Source organism: Grammomys surdaster, unplaced genomic scaffold (genome assembly GCF_004785775.1).
Source record: "Grammomys surdaster isolate TR1022 unplaced genomic scaffold, NIH_TR_1.0 238, whole genome shotgun sequence".
Lineage (NCBI taxonomy): Eukaryota > Metazoa > Chordata > Mammalia > Rodentia > Muridae > Grammomys > Grammomys surdaster.
The window spans coordinates 15,996-34,218 of record NW_021604683.1 but is presented as its reverse complement, the minus strand read 5'-3'; the positions used below and the strand labels follow the sequence as shown (position 1 = coordinate 34,218).

Here is an 18,223-nt window from a genome sequence, read left to right as displayed (position 1 = left end):
AGGCTTCTCCTTACCATGGGACAGAACAGGTCTTTTCTTACTAATAAAACAGGCTTAGTAGTATTAAAGGAACACAACTGTCTTCTTATGAACTTGGGTTTAAGTCATTTAGTATTAAAAGGGTTGAAGCTTTTTCTTTCTTTATGTAATAAATATTGGAGCACACTTTTCATCCAGAATGTTTGAGTTCCTTCTGCACTTTTACCTGATCTTTTGTTACACATCCATATGTAAGAATGAATGTTCCTGTGTAAGTATGAAATTGTGAGAATGTATGCCCCCCCTGTGTGTGTGTGTGTGTGTGTGTGTGTGTGTCTGTGTGTCTGTGTGTGCCTGTACGTATGCAATTCTGAGAATGCATACAAGCTGGGCCCAACTATTTTGAATTGAAATGAATAAATATGTAAGTCTTAGTCTGTACATGAACTTATGTGAGTTTATGCATAATGGCTCATGTAACAGTTTCTCCTTCTGTGAGTGGTATTCTCTTCTCCCAGTTCAAAAGAAGTTTATTGCTCCAAAATTTCCCCTAGCCAGATAGGAAAGAGACTACTGGACAAAAGAGAAAATGATCTCAAAATTAATCCTTTAATTACTCTCCTGATGTTTTAGGATGAGGTGCTAAGTGCCAGAGACTGCAGTTTCTGGCCTCAGAGGAACACAGAAGTCAGGTCAGCTACAGTAGCATAGTAATTTAGACTTAAATAAGTGAACTTTTTATTGTGATAAAGCAATCTCAAATATCTCTTAAGACAAAGGATTACCCTCCACTGATGCTCTTCCTCCTCCACTGCCTCAAGAAGAACCTACGTGAAAGAAGACAACATAGGAGCTGACCACTGACACCTGTTTAGTCAGCTGCTAGGTGGAGCCTTTCAGAGGACAACATTCTCCTGTCTGGAAGAAAACAGTGTATCATTAATAATGTTAGAGACCGGTGCTTGACAATTGGATGGGTCTCAAGATTGTCCAGTAATTGGTTGGATATTTCCTCAGTATCTGCTACAACCCTCATGTCTGCATTTATTGTAGACAGAAGAAACTGTGTTTTGAAACTATTGGACAGGTTGGTGTCTCTACAACTCCACTGTTGTACCTGTATCATTCTGAGTGGCCTCTTCAGGTTTTATTTTGTGAAATGAGGTGACTCACAGCTAAGATCATCTCCACAGATTCTTGGTTGCCTCCATTTTCCCAGGTCTCGATCTCCTTCTGGACATTCCTCCTACCTCCTCATCCCTGTTATTGTCTATTGGGGTCAATGGGCTTCATGGGTAGGGGTAAAACAATCAGGACACAGGGGATACAGGGGAACTGTGTACTGCTGTATACTCCCTTGAATTCTCCAGCATCTTCTAAAGGCAAGCAGAATAAAGATTTCTCACAGCTTCTCATTCATAACAACTTCTACTTTTTGAACACTAGTTTATCTGGATTCAAGGTAAACTCAGCCTCCTTGGAGACTGAGATCTCTATCTGGGGACAAACTTTTAACTGTTGCTAGTGGTCAACTCAAGTGTTCATGCTTGTAAGGTGTCTTAGGGGTTGACTATGTTAACAGACAGCATGGCCAAGGAAAGTCTTATAAAGGACAACTAATTGGAGCTGTCTTACAAGTTCAGAGGTTTAGTCCATTATCATCAAAGAGGGAATATGGCAACATCCAGCAAGCATAGTACAGGAAAAGGTGAGTTTTCTACATCTTCTTCTGAAGGCTACTAGCAGAATACTGGCTTCCAGGCAGCTAGGATAAGAGTCTTAAAGCCCCTGACCACATTGACACACCTACTCCAGCAAGGCCACACCTACTCCATCAGGGCCACTGCTTCTAGTAGTGCTACTTCCTGGGCCAAGCACATAAAATCCATCAGACAAGGTAAGTTTTTTTTCCTCTCGGCTACTTATGGCCTGGTACACTTGCATATCTATGGACAAAACTTCATTTTACACAACAGGGATAATTTTCTGATCTATGCAGCCTCTCTCAGACAGAAAGACCAGAGACTCATCCCAAACTCTTGTGCCTTCCTGGGGTCTATTCGCTCTCTATGTGAAGCAAGGTCTGGTCCCCTCACTTAGCATGGTGCCTCTGGTGACTTATAAGCCAGTCCTTTCTTCAGATAGATCAAAAATGGAAAAAGTCCCTCCTGAGGTCCATCTATCTAACTTCTGTGTCCTGGCTGACCTGGTGTCCATCACCTTCCTCGTTCTTCTCCTCTTCTACCTACTTGTCCTCCTCCTTGTTTTCTCCTTTTTCTCTTCCTGCTCCTCATATTGCTCCTCCTCTGCCTCTTATTCTCCTTGTTTGTTCTTTTTACTTTCAGTAAAGAACACAGGATATAAGATTTACCATGTTACCACATTCAAGTATCCAATTCAGCAGTGCTAAGAACATGATGTATAAATGTGACAGCCCATCTACAGAGCATCTTTGATCTTCCAAACTTATCCTCTGTGTTTAGTGAAACATTAATTTTCACCTTTCTCACTAAGCTTTTGGCTCCTACTCTTAATTCCACCTCTGTGTATTTGATAGCTCTAAGGATCGTGAAGTATTTGTTTTTCATTTGTGGGTGGTTCATTTCACTTTTTATAAGAACCTCCTGGTGGTTTGAATGAGAACTGTTGCAATATACTCATATGCTTGAATACTTGATACCTAGATGGTGGAAAAAATTGGAAAGGATTAGTAGGTTTGGCCTTGTTAGAGGAGGTTTGTCACTGGGGGCAGGCAGACTCTGCAGTTTTCAAAGCCCAAACCATTCTGAGTGTTTTTTTCTAACTGCTCATTGTGGATCAAGATGCAATCTCTTACCTACTATTGCAACACCATGCAACCTGGTGATTGTCACGTTCCCTGCCATGATGATCCATTGTATATTTGCTTGTTTTTATTTTTAAAAACAATATGCCAGTCATTCAATTATATCAGAGAAGATTCAGGAAGCCAATGATGTCATGAAAGCCTTCTAGATCAGAGAGACAGAGAAAGAACCCAGCTAAACATGCTCCTCAAACAATGACACAGAACTAAAGGACCCTTTCTCCTTCTCCAAGCTGCCTTAAATACCCTTCAACTCATTGTCCTGCTTTTCACATCCTGTATTCATTTCCTCTCAACTGGTGGGTTGCTCTGCCTATTGACCTATGATCTAGTTCATTTAATGTTGTTTACAGAAATCTCTCAGAATTAACGGAGTGTGCTAAGGCTGAACCACAACACAAGGAAGTTTTTCAAGTTCACATACTTGAGTTTCATCATGTGCACAAATATCCTACAACAATGGACTCAAGCTCTTACTGTACATACTCTGATGGTGTAAGTCTCCAATAAACTTCTCTGTTTGTTGCTTTTGCTATGGTATTTTATCACACACACACATACACACACACACACACACACACACACACACACACACACAAACCATAGAGACTTCAGAGTTCATCTACTTTGTGGCAGGTGTCATTACTGATATTCTGTTGTCTGAATACAGCATGTTTGTCTTAGTTCTTAACCCTCTAAAATATCTCTGACTGCTTGTACTTCCAGTTCTTGAGAATAGAGATGTGCTGGGCCTGGGTGGGGAAATGTATATGACACTTGGGTTTCAGGTCTTTGTAAGCATAACTGTGATCTTCCATGCTAATTCTGCTGTTAGTTGTCCTTTGGAAGTCACCATATTATTTTCTAAAGATATGGGATCCTCTCATGATCCGTCAACCATCCACAAGTACTCCAAGTTGACCACATCCCAGACAACATGTTTTCATTTGTCTTAGCTACCACAAGAAAGATGAGGCTGTGATGGATTCTTTACATTGTGAACTTGGCAAAATCTAGAACCACCTATGAGGAAACTTTCATGGAGTCATCATCTGAATCTGCTTAGTCTCTGACTATATCTGTGGACTGTTGTCATAGTTATGTTAATTAAGGTGAAGAGAGTCACCACAGTGAGTAGCTCCATTCCCTAAGCAGGGACCCTGATTGTATAACAATGGAGAAGTGAAGTATGCACTAGTCACATGCTCTGAGCTCTTTTTGCTCTTGACTGTGGATAGTGGTGAATTCTTGTTTCAGGCCCTTGACACTGTGATATCATCCAATCAGGAAGCATAGCCAGGAACTGTGAGGTAAAGTCACCCTTTCTTTCCCAAATTACTTTTGTTGGGGATGTTTTATTGTAACAATAGCCATGACGCTTAGCATAAACTTAAACATTTTGTTTCTGTTAGAGGACCTTGAAAATGAAACTTAAAGTATATGTGGCAAAAAAGGCGTTGACCACAGAATTCCAAATGCACTCATAGGGGTTGCCCATTCTGATCACTATGCTGGACACCATCCTGCCAAGCCTAAGCTTGTCCCTCACTGCAAATGTGGATACACCCTGATACCTAGAGCTGCTGATAGTGATACCATTGTCCACAGAGTGTCTGGTGGTTCCTGTTTCACAAATGATAAGAATAAAAGAGTGCTAAGTCACATCCTCGACATTCCTGGACCCAGCATATATTCCTGAAACTGGTGATGATGTTCCTAGTATCTGCAGAACAGTGGTGATATACCTGTATGTACATCTGATGCTTGAGGATGATTGGTCAGTGTCCGCAGATGTCATGCTGGAATATTTTTGGAAGCCTTGTCCAGAGGACCATCTCTTTCCCTCCCAGATTGCTACCTGTGTGCAACTGTGCTTGGCCATGCTTCCCACAATGTACCCTTTCCTGTACCATGGAGGTCACCTGTGATGATACAGGTGGGTCATCTCTCATTAGTGCCCAGTCTGTTGATAACTAGTGTGGATCTCTGCAAAGGTTGGAGGTGCAGGTGAGCCTGCTTATACAGCAGCTACCTCCTCCACAGCACTGGTGTCTTTAAGTAGGTACCTGTAGGGGTTGGTCTGGTGCTTCTTGTATTCAAAAGCTATTTACTGGGTCTTAAGTTCTTGTGGTCCCCATAGCAGATCCTAATTCATACCAAGTGATGCTATGTCAACTTGCTCTCCAATTTAAAACTAATGGTTAAATAAAACAGGCAACAGCCAATTACAGGGCTTGGGAGAATAAAGAGAGGTGGGGTTTAGTTACTCATCTAGGCATCACAGGTAGGCTCCACAAAGACAAGGAGAGATAGGAGGGGTAAGAAGATCAGGAGAGAAGAGGAGGCCTCCTGACTCATGATGGGCCAATAGCACATGTTAGAATGATATATTTCCCAGAATGCCAGACTGCAGGAGCAAAAATAACCTAGCATATTTCAAACAGCAATTATTTGTGGAGGACAGTTTAGCCAGTAGGCAGTGGAGCATTTAGAGATTTTGATGAGGGATAATACCCCAGTAATGGCACAGAGCCTAATTTTAAAAATGGCATAGATTAAATCTCATTTGTTTAAAGTTAGAAAGTTGTGGGTCCTTGAAGTAATGATTTGGTCTCCCCAGTAGAGCACTGGGTTTGAGATAGCCAGAGACCCAACAGGTGACCATTAGGGATGACATGTATCTCCTCACGCCCCCAGATTCCAGACTCCCACATATGGCCTACATCCCCTTTAGCCTGTATCTTTCAGATACTTTGGCTTAGAGTTGCTCCTCCCAGAGAGGTTTGCCTCACCATCCAGGTAGAGGGGGTAACTAACAGAGATTTCCATAATCATGAGTTACCTAAGGCGGGGGTTGGGGGGGTGCATAGGTAATTAAGTTATTCCTTTTCCCAGCCCCTCTTTCCCCTCCCCTATTTAAGCCAGCTCTCCCTTGGCTGAACTGGGAAGCAGACACATCTAGATGCAACTACCATGCCACGAACAATCAACTTCTTTTTTGTTTTGTTTTGTTTTGTTTTGTTTTGTTGCGTTTTGTTTTGTAGTTTCGTTTTTCAAGACAGAGTTTCTCTGTATAGCCCTTGCTGTCCTGGAACCCACTCTGTAGACTAGACTGGCCTCAAACTCAGAAATCTGCCTGTCTCTGTCTCCCAAATGCTGGGATTAAAGGCATGCACCACCACTGCCCAGCTGAACAATAAACTTCTTAAACCCAGGGACTCCACGTGTCCTCTGGGCCCTGCCGCCACCAAAGCTTCCAGCCTCTGGAATCTTGGAATTTCTCGTGTATGTCGGACGTGCCGACCCCCAACCACTCCACCCTCCACCCCACCCCCAAGCCCCCACCTCCCCAACACCCAGCCCCCCTACCCCCAAACTCCCATCTCCCACCCCCTCACAGGACTCTGCGGGGTGGCTCCCTGGCCAGTTCACATGATTTTTCCCACAGAAAGGGATAAGTTTGAATTATTTTTAAATTCTTTATTTATTTTATGTATGTGAGTATACTCTGTCTTCAGACATACCAGAAGATGGCATCAGATCTCATTATAGATGGTTGTGAGCCACCATGTGGTTGCTGGAAATTGAACTCAGGACCTCTGGAAGAGCAGTCAGTGCTCTTAACCACTGAGCAATCTCTCCAGGACCAGGGATTAGTTTAATAACTAATAGTTCATAGGCACCAGGTTCAAATCTCACCCATGGCTATCAGGGTTAATCCTTCACTCTGAGCCATGAGTTCCCCTGAAGACAGCACACAGAAATAAAATGGTTGGCAGACTTATGAATGTAGATCAGGCCTCTGAGGCCTGCTCCATAATCAATCGCTTCATGTGTGCTGACTTAAGGAGGCACCATCAAGAGTGGGTCATCTTCCTCCTACACAGGCCTGAACAGTGGATCTGATACAATATCTGCTCAATGATCTAGCTCTTGATGGACAGCCTCCCTCAGTCTCAGGCTCCATCAGGCAACCTTCATTTCTCCAGCCAGGAAACAGCAGATTCCTACTCTGCCTACCCTGGCTTGGCTCACAGCAGGGTTGGTGAACAGAGACTCCCTCCAATCAGAAGCTAACTCAGAAGGAGGTTATGACTCACATGGTTCTCCCTGGGGTTTTATAGTATTATAAAAGTATTTCAGAAGTATGGAAAGGAAGCATTTATCTTGGCTCATAGTTTGTTGGAAGTCCATCCTGTTGGGAAAGGCAGGGTGGGAATTAGGAGACAGGATAGGGATGAGTGGGAGGCAGGTGTGGAAAGGGAGGGAGTAGGGATGACTGGGAGGCAGTTTGGAGTGAATGGGAGGCAGAGGGGAGTAGGATGCAGGTAGGAGAGGGAGGCAGTGCTGGGAGTGGGAAGTAGCCTGTTACACTGCATCTGTGGTCCAAACCAGAGGGAGGTGAAAGGTGTTCCTCTCACATTCTGCCTGATCTGGGCCACCAATGGGAGCCATTACATTCAGGGTGGCTCTTCAATCTGTTCTTAAGCTTCTCTCAAAACTCCCAAACACCCAGAACTGTGTTTCCTGAGAAATTTCAAGCCCAGTGAAGGGGAAGGAAATTTTTATTGGGCTTGTAGAAGCATGGTTAACATAGGGAGCTAGCTGCATCACTAACAAAGCCACCCAACATGAGTGATGACTTGGGGGAGCTGAATCCCTGGAGTTCTCTACACAGCTTGCAGTCAGCTCTGCCAGAGAGTCTCCCCTCCCTCAGCAATTGGTTCTTGCTTATAAAACCCCAGAACTCTTGTTGGTCCCTTCTTAAGCTGGCACACATGTAGTAAACCTGGATGAGGCCTCAGAGTACACTTCTCAAACAGACTCACCAACTAAGGACCAAGTGTTCAAACATATGAGCCTATGGCAACCATTCTCATCCAAACCACCATGAGGTCCTTATGCAAAGTGAAATGAGCCAGACACAAAATGAACAACAGATATTTCATGATCCCTAGAGCTGCCAAATTCAGTCAGAAAGAAAAGTGGGAGCTGCCAAATTCACACTCAGAAAGAAAAGTTGGGGGTGAGAAAGATAAAAATTAATGTTTCTGTAGGCATAGAGGTTCAATTTGGAAGATCAAAGGTGCTCTGTAGATGGGCCGTGGCATTTATATATCATGTTCTTAACACTGCTGAATTGGATAACTGAAGGTATTAAGAGGGTAGACCATACATCCTGAGTACTTTATCTCAAGTAAGAAGAAGAACAAACATGGAGAGGGGAAGGAGGAGAAGGAGAGGAGGTAAAAGAGAAGTAGGAGGATAAGCAAAAGGAAGAAAAGAAGTAGGACAAGGAGGACAAGGACGAGGAGGAGGAAGAGGGAGAGGAGGAGGACGAATGGGGCAACTGAAGGAGATCTGGAGCGTCAGGACTCAACTGGTAGACAGATGGGCATCAGGAGGCCTCTCTCTCTATCTTTGCTCCATTTGGAGAAAGTACTACTTCTAAATCACTAGAAGCACCATCCTGAGTGAGAGGACCAGTGCTTGCTCCATACCTAAGAGGACACAGACCCCAGAAGGTTTCAACACCTTGGGGTGAGTCCCTAGACCTTTCTGTCTGAAAGGAGTTACAGAGCTCTACACATTGTACTTGTTGTGTAGAATTTTTTTGTCCATTGATATGTAAGAGAACCAGGCCATAAATAGTTCAGATGGTAAAGAACTTACTGTGCAAGCATGATGACCTGAGTTGATTTCCAAGGATCCACACATAAAAGCCGGATGTCATGGTGCATACATATAATCCCAGCACTGGAGAGGTGCAGGAGGAAGTCTCTGGGCGACATTGGCCAGCCAGCCTAGCAGGTAAGCTCTGGGTTAGTGGGAAAGCCTGGCCCAATAAGTATCTCCTCAGGAAGACAAGTGGGGTTCCTCAGGCACCCATATGCACTCACATGCATACATGTATGCCAACATGAAAACAGATGGACGCACACATGTATACACATGCACACACCTGTACAAACGTGTGTGCACACACACACATGCATACACATGTAAACACATGTGCATGAATATATACACATGTACATACATGCACACACATACACACACATACACACACATAAACACACATACACACACACACACACAGCAATCTCCCAAGAATACAACAGATCCCTTCCTCAAAGACATTTTTCTCCCTTTATTAAGTTGTACTCAGTACTCTTGACTATATCTTTGTGTTTGGGTATGCACTGACTCTTATAGGCTCCTGAGATTGAATACGTGACCCAGCTGCTGGTGATGTCTTGGGAGGTTGTAGAGCCTACCTGGAGGAAGTCAGTCATTGGAGGAATCATAAGCCTGAACCTACTTCCTGTCTATACCCTGCCTGCTAAAGTCTATCAATGTGTGGGAGTCCCAACAGCCTGTTGTCATGAAGTCAGTTAGGCCTTCCATTTGGTGGGCAGTAGGTTTGAAGCCACTCACCAAATAGTTCTTCTTTCTTTAAATTTCTTCTGTCAGATTCGTTGTCTTTACTAACACAGTACTTTAGAGGGATATATTCCTGCTACATTTGCAATAAGACTTGGCGATTGGGCTGTATGAAAGATAGGTGGAGTGAGAAGTTGAGAGGAGAGAAGGAAAGGGAAAGAGGAGGAGAAAAAAAGAAGGAGGCTAGCCATCATGGCGGAGAAAGGATGGTTTGTGAGCAAACCTGGGTAGCTACTTATCAAAAGATTACATATTGGGTAACAATTCTATTAGTATGGGCATCTTGTTAATTGAGCATTTCTAAATATATAAATCTTTTGGATAATCATTAAGCTTTACGTGTCTGCATTCTATCAGGTACCATGGGCATAGCAGGAATTGTCTGGGCTCAACCGAGTATCGTCGACAGCATGGTGGATTGGCAGAGTCAGCTGCCACACTGGCATCTCGTGGGTGCCAGGGCCAGTATTTCAGGATAACCAGAGCCACAATAGCAGGGAAAATGTCAGCTGCCCAGGAACAAGCTGCATTGGGCATTGTTTTCTAAGTAACTCCCTTTACACAGTACTTTGAATTCTGCTTTGAACTGGGGCTCCCCATTTTGTTAGATACCCTTGAATCAATGACTACAATGAATTTTCTGTCACACATAAGTGAACAGCCAGATATGTTCTGAAAGTTTTAAACAGAAAATTCCAGATCGAAAGGAAACCATTCAAGTTTGTGGGTGATGCTTGGTGGTGGCTGGTTGTTTTCTTTTTGAAACAGGATCCTGCTGTCCACCCCAGGCTGGCTATAAACTTACAATCCTCTTGCCTCTCTTGCCCTGTGATCATATGACACCACTTCTTATTTTATGTTTTGTTTGTTTGTTTGTTTGTTTGTTTTTTGGTTTTTCTACACAGGGTTTCTCTGTGTAGCCCTGGCTGTTCTGGAACTCACTCTGTAAACCAGGCTAGCCTCGAACTCTCGAACTCAGAAATCCACCTGCCTCTGCCTCCCAAGTGCTGGGATTAAAAGCATGCACCACCACCACCCGGCCTTATTTTTTGTTTTAATTTGGGTGTCATCCTAAGTCGAGTAGTGATGTTGTTGTGCCCTCTTCACCCCTCTGGGTCTTCCATCCTTTGTCCAGTGTGTCCATGCTCTGTCATTGTCATCTGTTAGAGACTGGGGAGCCATCTTCATTTTCCAGGTCAACCATTACCAATGGCCATGGCAGTGTTCACATGTTCCCTATTTCACTAAGAATAGTAATTGTTCTTATTTACTGATAGCTGTATTATTTATCTCTTGCTGGGCCCTAGTTCACAAATTTAACCTTATCTTAGGGATAGCTAAAAATCATTCTACCTGACACAGGCTCTCAGACACTGTGGCTGTTACCAATCATTGAGTCTTCTTCATGTGTTACTAATATCTCATGGTAAAATCCTGGGCTTCAGCAACACTAACTAGCTAAGCTTGCCCATCTGTCTCATCAGCCTGTTTAAGGAGACTAGTAATGCTGGGAAGCAAAGAAAAGATATTTATTCAGTGTGGCCACAGTAGGAAGGAGGGCAGATGAACAAGTCCAATGACCCCCCACAACACAGTCTAATGGGTGTTATCATTTATTACCCCTTCTCTCTCCATTCTATTTTTTTTGAAACAGGGTCTAACCTGGAGCACTGATTGGGCAAGACTAACTGACACAGAGCTCTAGAAATCAGCCTCCCCTGCCATCGACCAACGCTAAGGTCAGCACTCCTGCTGGGGATCCAGCCGTCATCCTTGAGCAGCAGGTACATTATTGACTGTGCCATCTTCCAAGTTCCCCTCCGTGCAATTTTTATTATTTTAAGTAAGAATTCAGAGAACTTCTATCCTTGTCTCCCTCTGTGTTGGACTCCAGTGCTTCTCAGCTTTCCCCTTCCAGGGAGAACCCTGTACTTCTGAGCTGAGCTCCTCCACAGAGCACAGCGGACTCTGCTGTACCTTCTTGGGCCAATAGAGGGAGCCAGACCAACACCAGGAATCACACACTCCACTAATAAGGCAGAGCTCTAGTTGTAAAGGGCTAGTCCCAGTGCCAACCAGAAGTCTATAGCAAGCAAATATGCCCATTCTCCAGACTACTATCGAGTATTATCTAGACTACTATCCACTCCATCCTCCATGATACAGTCTTCTGCCCATCCCACCTGCCATGGTTCACACAGTAGGCTTTCTCCAAGTGTTGCTATGATGGGCCCCTCATTGGACCATTTGTCTCATGGCAACATGAGTCCACCTTTGACCCTTCATGATGCTCTTTCCATGAAGAATCTGAAATCTCACAGTGTGTTAGTCAAACCTGGTAATCTGTGTTACCTATTTTTCTGGAACAAGCCATAGCCAATGGTCATGATATCTATGGTCGTGTTTGTTTTACCATGTCAGAGATCATGCAGCCTTTGAAACGTCAAGTTTACTATGTGGTTCTTTGTAGGTCAGTGTGGTGGTTTGAATGAAAATACCCTCTATAGGCTCATAGGGAGTGGCACTAATAGGATGTGTGACCTTGTTGGAGTAGAAGTAGCTGTGTTGGGGGAAGTATGTTGCTGGGAGCAGGCTTTGAGGTTTCAGAAGCTTAAGCAGGCCTAGTGATTCACTCTCCCTTGTTGCTATTTACAGATCCAGATGTAGAACTCTTGGCTCTTTATCCAGCACCACATCTACAAGGTCAGTTGTATGATCAATTTTACGATAAACAGGAAGTAAAATGTACAGATCAACTCACTACTATTTGGGGTTTTTCCTATTTAAAAGGCAGAATAAGGGCTGGAGAGATGGCTCAGTGTTTAAGAGCACTGACTGCACTTCCAGAGGTCCTGAGTTCAAATCCCAGCAACCACATGGTGACTCACAACCATCTGTAATGAGATCTGATGCCCTCTTCTGGTGTGTCTGAAGACAGCTACAGTGTATTCATATATAATAAATAAATACATCTTTGGAAAAAAAAGATTTATATAAAAAAAGGCAGAATAAGCCAGCAGAGGGAGAGAGAACACCCAAGTGTCCTGGGTCTCTGCTGACTATTCCAAAGAGGGAGGAAGGGCATAGTTTTATAAACTGTTCTCTGTCCTCCATCAGAACACCTGCTGTTCTAGGCTGATGCCTGTGATCATAAACTGAAGAGCTCCACTTTCCTTCCTGAGTCCTCAGAGCTCTCACTATGAAGTGATGATGATCTTTCTCATGATGGTAACATTGTTCCTCAAGATGGTAACATTGTTACTCAAGATGATAATGTGCTTCCATGGCTTTATAAGTTGGATCATTCTGAACATTTTTTCAGTCTAGAATCACACACACATACACTCACACACACACACACATACAAACAGAGAGAGAGAGAGAGAGAGAAACAGAGACAGAGACAGAGAGACAGAGAGAGAGACACAGAGAGAGAGAGACAGACAGAGAGACAGAGAGACAGTATTTTAATTATCCTTTGCTTGATTTCTGTATGTCTTGCTCTTAAAGTGTGTTGTGTCTTTTGTAACAGAGTCTTACTGACAGCGCCAGCGCTGCCTGCGGTACCGAGCTCGGGCGTAGGCCTGGGGGATTAAAGAAATACTCAGACTCTGGTCATTCGTTGTGGGAGAATGCCAATGCCTTTACTGAGCAGGTTCAATATATATACAGCAAGCCAGGGAAGGAAAAATACAAACTCAGGAAAAAACAGGAACTCAACTGGGGGGCAATAGGATGTCAAGAGTAAATTCCCTTCCTGGGGCACCATGCCTTAGTCAGGATGTTTTGATCCTAGAGGAACCGCAGAATGTTACTTAGTAGACAGCAGCATACGAAAAGGTTCAGACAGGGCATAGCAGCCCTTTGGGGTCCTACAGGTCCCCCGTTTTTATTTTATAGACGAATAGCATCTGTCTTAGGTCACCTTCCGTCAATACCAATTACCCGTCATAGGGAATCCCTGCCAGCCTCAGGGCCCCTGTCTTAGGTAGGTAAGGACTGCAAAGGAGTTGTCCGTCATTGACTAACTATTCTCAGTAAATGCTGAACCAAACCTGGGCAGAAGGGTTCTCTCGTGCCAGCAACACGAGCACCTGTTTAGTAACTGCCTGGGACTGGATCTGCTGTCTGTGAAGGCGGCAATATCAATCCTGCTGTGGCTGCCCCAAAGGCTAGGACTCCAAAAGACAAGGACCTCTAGCCCATCCTTTAAGGAGCCTTCTGGCCAGTTTGAGTCCTGCTAGAAACCACTCTCCATAAAGAGGCTGCACACAAGTAGTAACATTAATATTAACAGAAAGAAATTGTTGGTTTATTAGAATTAGCAGCAGTTTTTCCAGTAGTCTTGGTGGGAGCTATGACCAGTCAAATCAAGCTGCTTATCCCCATTGACATCCGAATTGCGTGGTTCATCACAATGCTCCAGTAGATCTCCACTTGGGTGAGGCTGCGTAGTGACAGGACGAGGCTGTGTGGTGACAGGGCGCACACAACGCTCAGGAATCCAAACAGGACTTTCAGCATCTTTGGGAAAAACACAAACAGAACCTCTCACCCTGACTAATATAGGGTCAGAGCCTTTCCATTTCTCTAAGCCCAGTGCCTTCTGGGCTCATTTCTAATGTCTGTCTCTTGCAGACAATACATCGTTAACCACTAATAAAAATTTTAAAATATACAAAATAAAGGATAATCTTGCATGAGATGAATTAACCTCCCCCCTTTTTGTTTTTTTCAAGATAATTTTTCAAAGTTAAATGTGTTCTTTCTACTATAGCCTGGCCTTTAACGGCTTAGCCGTCTCTCCAGCCCTGAGTTACTAGTTAAACCAAATTTCTATTATCAAAGTTGAATTTTTAACCATACCCAATAAACACTTTTTTAACATAAAACAATAAAACCAAAATAGGCAATTAACAGATTGATGCACCAAGGACAGACAATAGACAGGAAAAGCAGAACTAGAGGTTTCTCCAGTAGGAGCCAGAGAGAAAGCAGAATGTATCCCAGGAGGGCTCTGAATTGCAGTATAAGGATGAAAACATGATAAGCAGCATTTTCGCTGCATTGTTATTGATTAAACTCATGATACACTCATTATTCTAGTTATAGAGTGCCCGCTCTGACACATGGAAGTGAGGGCTAGAAACACATTTGGCTGACTGTTGGAAAAGAGGCTCCATAATCTTCACAAATTCTGATGGTTCAATTACATCTAAAATTTCTTCTAATTCATTTAAGAACATTACTTCTTTTGGACTGTGAGTCTTTGGCCAGTATCTGAGAAGTGTCATTACCACTGGTTCAGTGAGGGTGCTGTTCTTCTCTAAAAACTGCGTGACACAGTATGCCAGCTTGAGATGGTAGACACTCAGGGACCTCACTTTGTATAAGGGCAGCAATACCTTCAACAGGAAAATCTTGTGCCCTTCCTTTAATGGTAAGGCAGATCTATTAATTATACTTCTCAGGATCTCTAGTAATTCTGTTATGCCACTGTGGTGCTCTGTCTCATAGATAAACCTATAAGATATATTATTGATCTGTTTCCTGATGTAAGCGAGCAGGCCTAAGAACTTCACATAGATTCTGTGCTGGGTCGTTTTGAGAAAATCTCTCTCCCAAGGATCCTCACTGTCAAAGAGTTCTAGAAGCTGCAATAGAAACTTTTGATCAATATATTTCTTTGTTATATTGGGCTGGAAATCTGGAGACTCTAAAAATCTTAAGAAAAATGCATAAACAAGCTGTGGATGAGGCCAAGCTGCTTCTAACATTGGTTCATCTCCTCCTGGGTCCAATTCTGCTCCCGTAGGATTGGAGGAGGGTAGTAAGGTTCGAAACCTATTAACTGCAAACGTGTGGATGGCTTTGGGGTAAATGGGCTCTGTGATCGTGTTCTGGTTGTAGGTGATATGTTCCACCATTTCGCTTAGGGCAGCTCGCTTTTCTTCTTTCCATTTTAAGTCACTCAGTGGGTCAGAAGCAAAGTCAAGGATGACATAACACTGACTTAGCTTCTGGATGAAAAGCTTCTCTTGACCCACAGGAGGAACATCTTGTAAAGATGGGAATTTTTGTAGTTCTCTATTATTGCTGGCATTAACCCGTGAAGAGTTCTGCCATTTGTCTTTCTTCACAGGGACTACGATTGGCTGAGGGACTGGTACTTTTATTTTAGTAGGTGTCGAAGACTGGACAGCTCCGAGGCTGTTTTTCCTGCTGGCTATCTCTACTTCTGCTATATCTTGTCCTTCTCCTTCTTTTGAACCTGTTCCACTTTTCACTAGTTTTGGTGGTTCTTTCTCTTTCTTGGTTTTATTCGGTATGGCTGGTGCAGACTGTGGCCTCTGCAGCTCCTGTAGCTGTCCACCACCACTGCTGCTGCAGCAGCAGAAATGCCCCGGGCCCGGCCATTGCGCCGTCCGGGATGCCACCGCTGCCACCGGGGAACTGAGTAGCTTGTCTGCTCTCGCTTCCCCTTTTCCAGGCTCCCGTTCCCATTTTCTGACCTTGCATTTCTTCAATTTTTCCTTTTCTAAAATTTCTCCCTCATCCTCAGAGCTGGAGCTATTCTCCACCTCATACAAGGATTCCTTACCTGCATCATCTCGTGTCAATACACGTAGAAGGGAACTCACAATTCCCATGGCGCGATCAAAGCTCACACTCTCGTAGCGCTGCTTTCAGTTTAATCCTGGGCCGCTTCTCCAATACGTTCCACTCTCCGAACCAGTCCAGCCGGCTCCTTCCAGGAACGTCCCGTCAGGTTCTCCTCTCTTTCCCGATCTCGGTGGAACCTCCACTTGACAGCGCCAGCGCTGCCTGCGGTACCGAGCTCGGGCGTAAGCCTGGGGGATTAAAGAAATACTCAGACTCTGGTCATTCGTTGTGGGAGAATGCCAATGCCTTTACTGAGCAGGTTCAATATATATACAGCAAGCCAGGGAAGGAAAAATACAAACTCAGGAAAAAACAGGAACTCAACTGGGGGACAATAGGATGTCAAGAGTAAATTCCCTTCCTGGGGCACCATGCCTTAGTCAGGATGTTTTGATCCTAGAGGAACCGCAAAATGTTACTTAGTAGACAACAGCATACGAAAAGGTTCAGACAGGGCATAGCAGCCCTTTGGGGTCCTACATCTTACCACCTCCTTATGGTGGGCAGCCAAAAGTTACGGCAATCACCTGTGTTGTTTCCAGGTTCTTTGGGGTCTCTCTGAGCAGCAATAAATAGGGAGGTATCCTGTGTCTGCACTGAGAGTTTCATTTAATAGCCTGTGTGTTCTGTGAGCAGCGTTGTCTACTTGTGAAGAGCACCTGCATTAAACACCATTTTAAAAAAGATTTATCTCTTTTTATTGTATGTATTTGGGTGTTTTACCTGTATATACATCCATATACCACATGCATGCCTGGTGTCCACAGAGGCCTGAAGAACATCATGTTTCCTGGAACTGGAAGTACAGTTGTGAGCTGTCATGTCAGTACTGGTAATAAATCCTCGTCCTCTGGAAGAGCAGCCAGTCCTTTTAACTCCTGAGCCATCTCCTCAGCCCCAAAACTCTATTTTTTTTTTTTTTTTACAAAATAGTTCATAGGCTGTTGGGCTGTAGAAAGGCATTCTAGGATGTTTCGCCATGCCTCCAGAACCCAGGGGCCTAACATGCCGTCTCATCTCCATTTCACCTCTCCAGTCAGTCACGTAAGACACAGGTAGAGGGCATGACGAACATGCCTCTGCCTCAAGATTTACATGTTAATGAATTATCTAAAGGCCGGGGGACATAGCTAAGTTTTTCCCTCCCTAGCCCCCCTCTTTCCCATTTCCCAATATAAGAGAGCTCCTCCTGGCATTTGCGGGGGGGGGGCACATCCACATTCAGATACAACTATCATCATGGACAATAAACTTTCATCTTGGATTCCATGTGTCTCTTGGAACTTTGAACTTTCCTGTGTATGTGGGAAAACTCTGTCGCAGGAAAAGCCTCCAGCACAGGCACGATGCCGCCTGGGGCTAGACCCGCTGCTGAGGTCTGTGCTGGGTCCCCGCGCTAATGTTCTGGGGACTCGGCCAATGCAGCAGGTACAAGCACGAGTTCAACCTTTCAATAGGCCTTTTCATACATTCTTAGTTTTAGCTAAGTAACCTGAGTTTCCTCCCACATCCTCCTCCCTCATTTCAAACTAAATGTGTAACCCTCAGTATCCACTCCCCTTCTATGATATTCATATCACATCACATGTCTTCCACTCCCCCCACCTTTAAGTGCTTCTTCCCCTCACTCCTTGAGCTTCCCATGCTCTCTGGATACTCCAAGTTAATCCTGACCTCCAAAGATACAAAGCCACAGTCCAGACATGAAGGAGAACACACTACATTGTCTTTCTGGGCCTGGGTGACGTCACTCAGTGTAATTTTTCCAGTTCCACCCACTTTCCTGGAGATTCATGAGTTCATTTTTCCTTAAATCTGATTAAAATTCCACTGTGTAAATGGGCTCCATTTTCCTTATTCAGGGGTCAGTTGAACGGGTATCTAGGCCACTTCCAATTCCCAGCTATTGTTAATAGAACAGAAATAAACATGGCTATGCAAGTGCCCCTGTGGTCCTTTAGATATATGGCCCAGGAATGATATCTTAGTTAGGGTTTTATTGTTGTGAAGAGACCATAACCATAGCATCTCATATATATTGTGTGTGTGTGTGTGTGTGTGTGTGTATGTAGTGTGTGTCGTGCATGTATGGTATGTATGTGTGTGTGATATGGTGTTTGGGTGTATATTGGGTGTGTGTATGGTGTGTGTGGTGTGTATATGTATGTGTGATGTCCATGTGTATATAGTATGTGTATGTGGTATGGTGTATATGTGTAGTATGATGTGTGTGTGTATTGGGAGTGTGTCTGTGTATGTGGTATGCGTGGTGTATGTATATAGAATATGTGT

The 18,223-nt window shown here is 44.0% G+C and overlaps 1 pseudogene; it reads right to left on the bottom strand.

Moving 5' to 3' along the window:
• Nucleotides 1-15,633, bottom strand: part of LOC114626603 — an 89,260-nt pseudogene extending 73,627 nt beyond the window's left edge.
• Nucleotides 15,634-18,223: the final 2,590 nt, after the last annotated feature.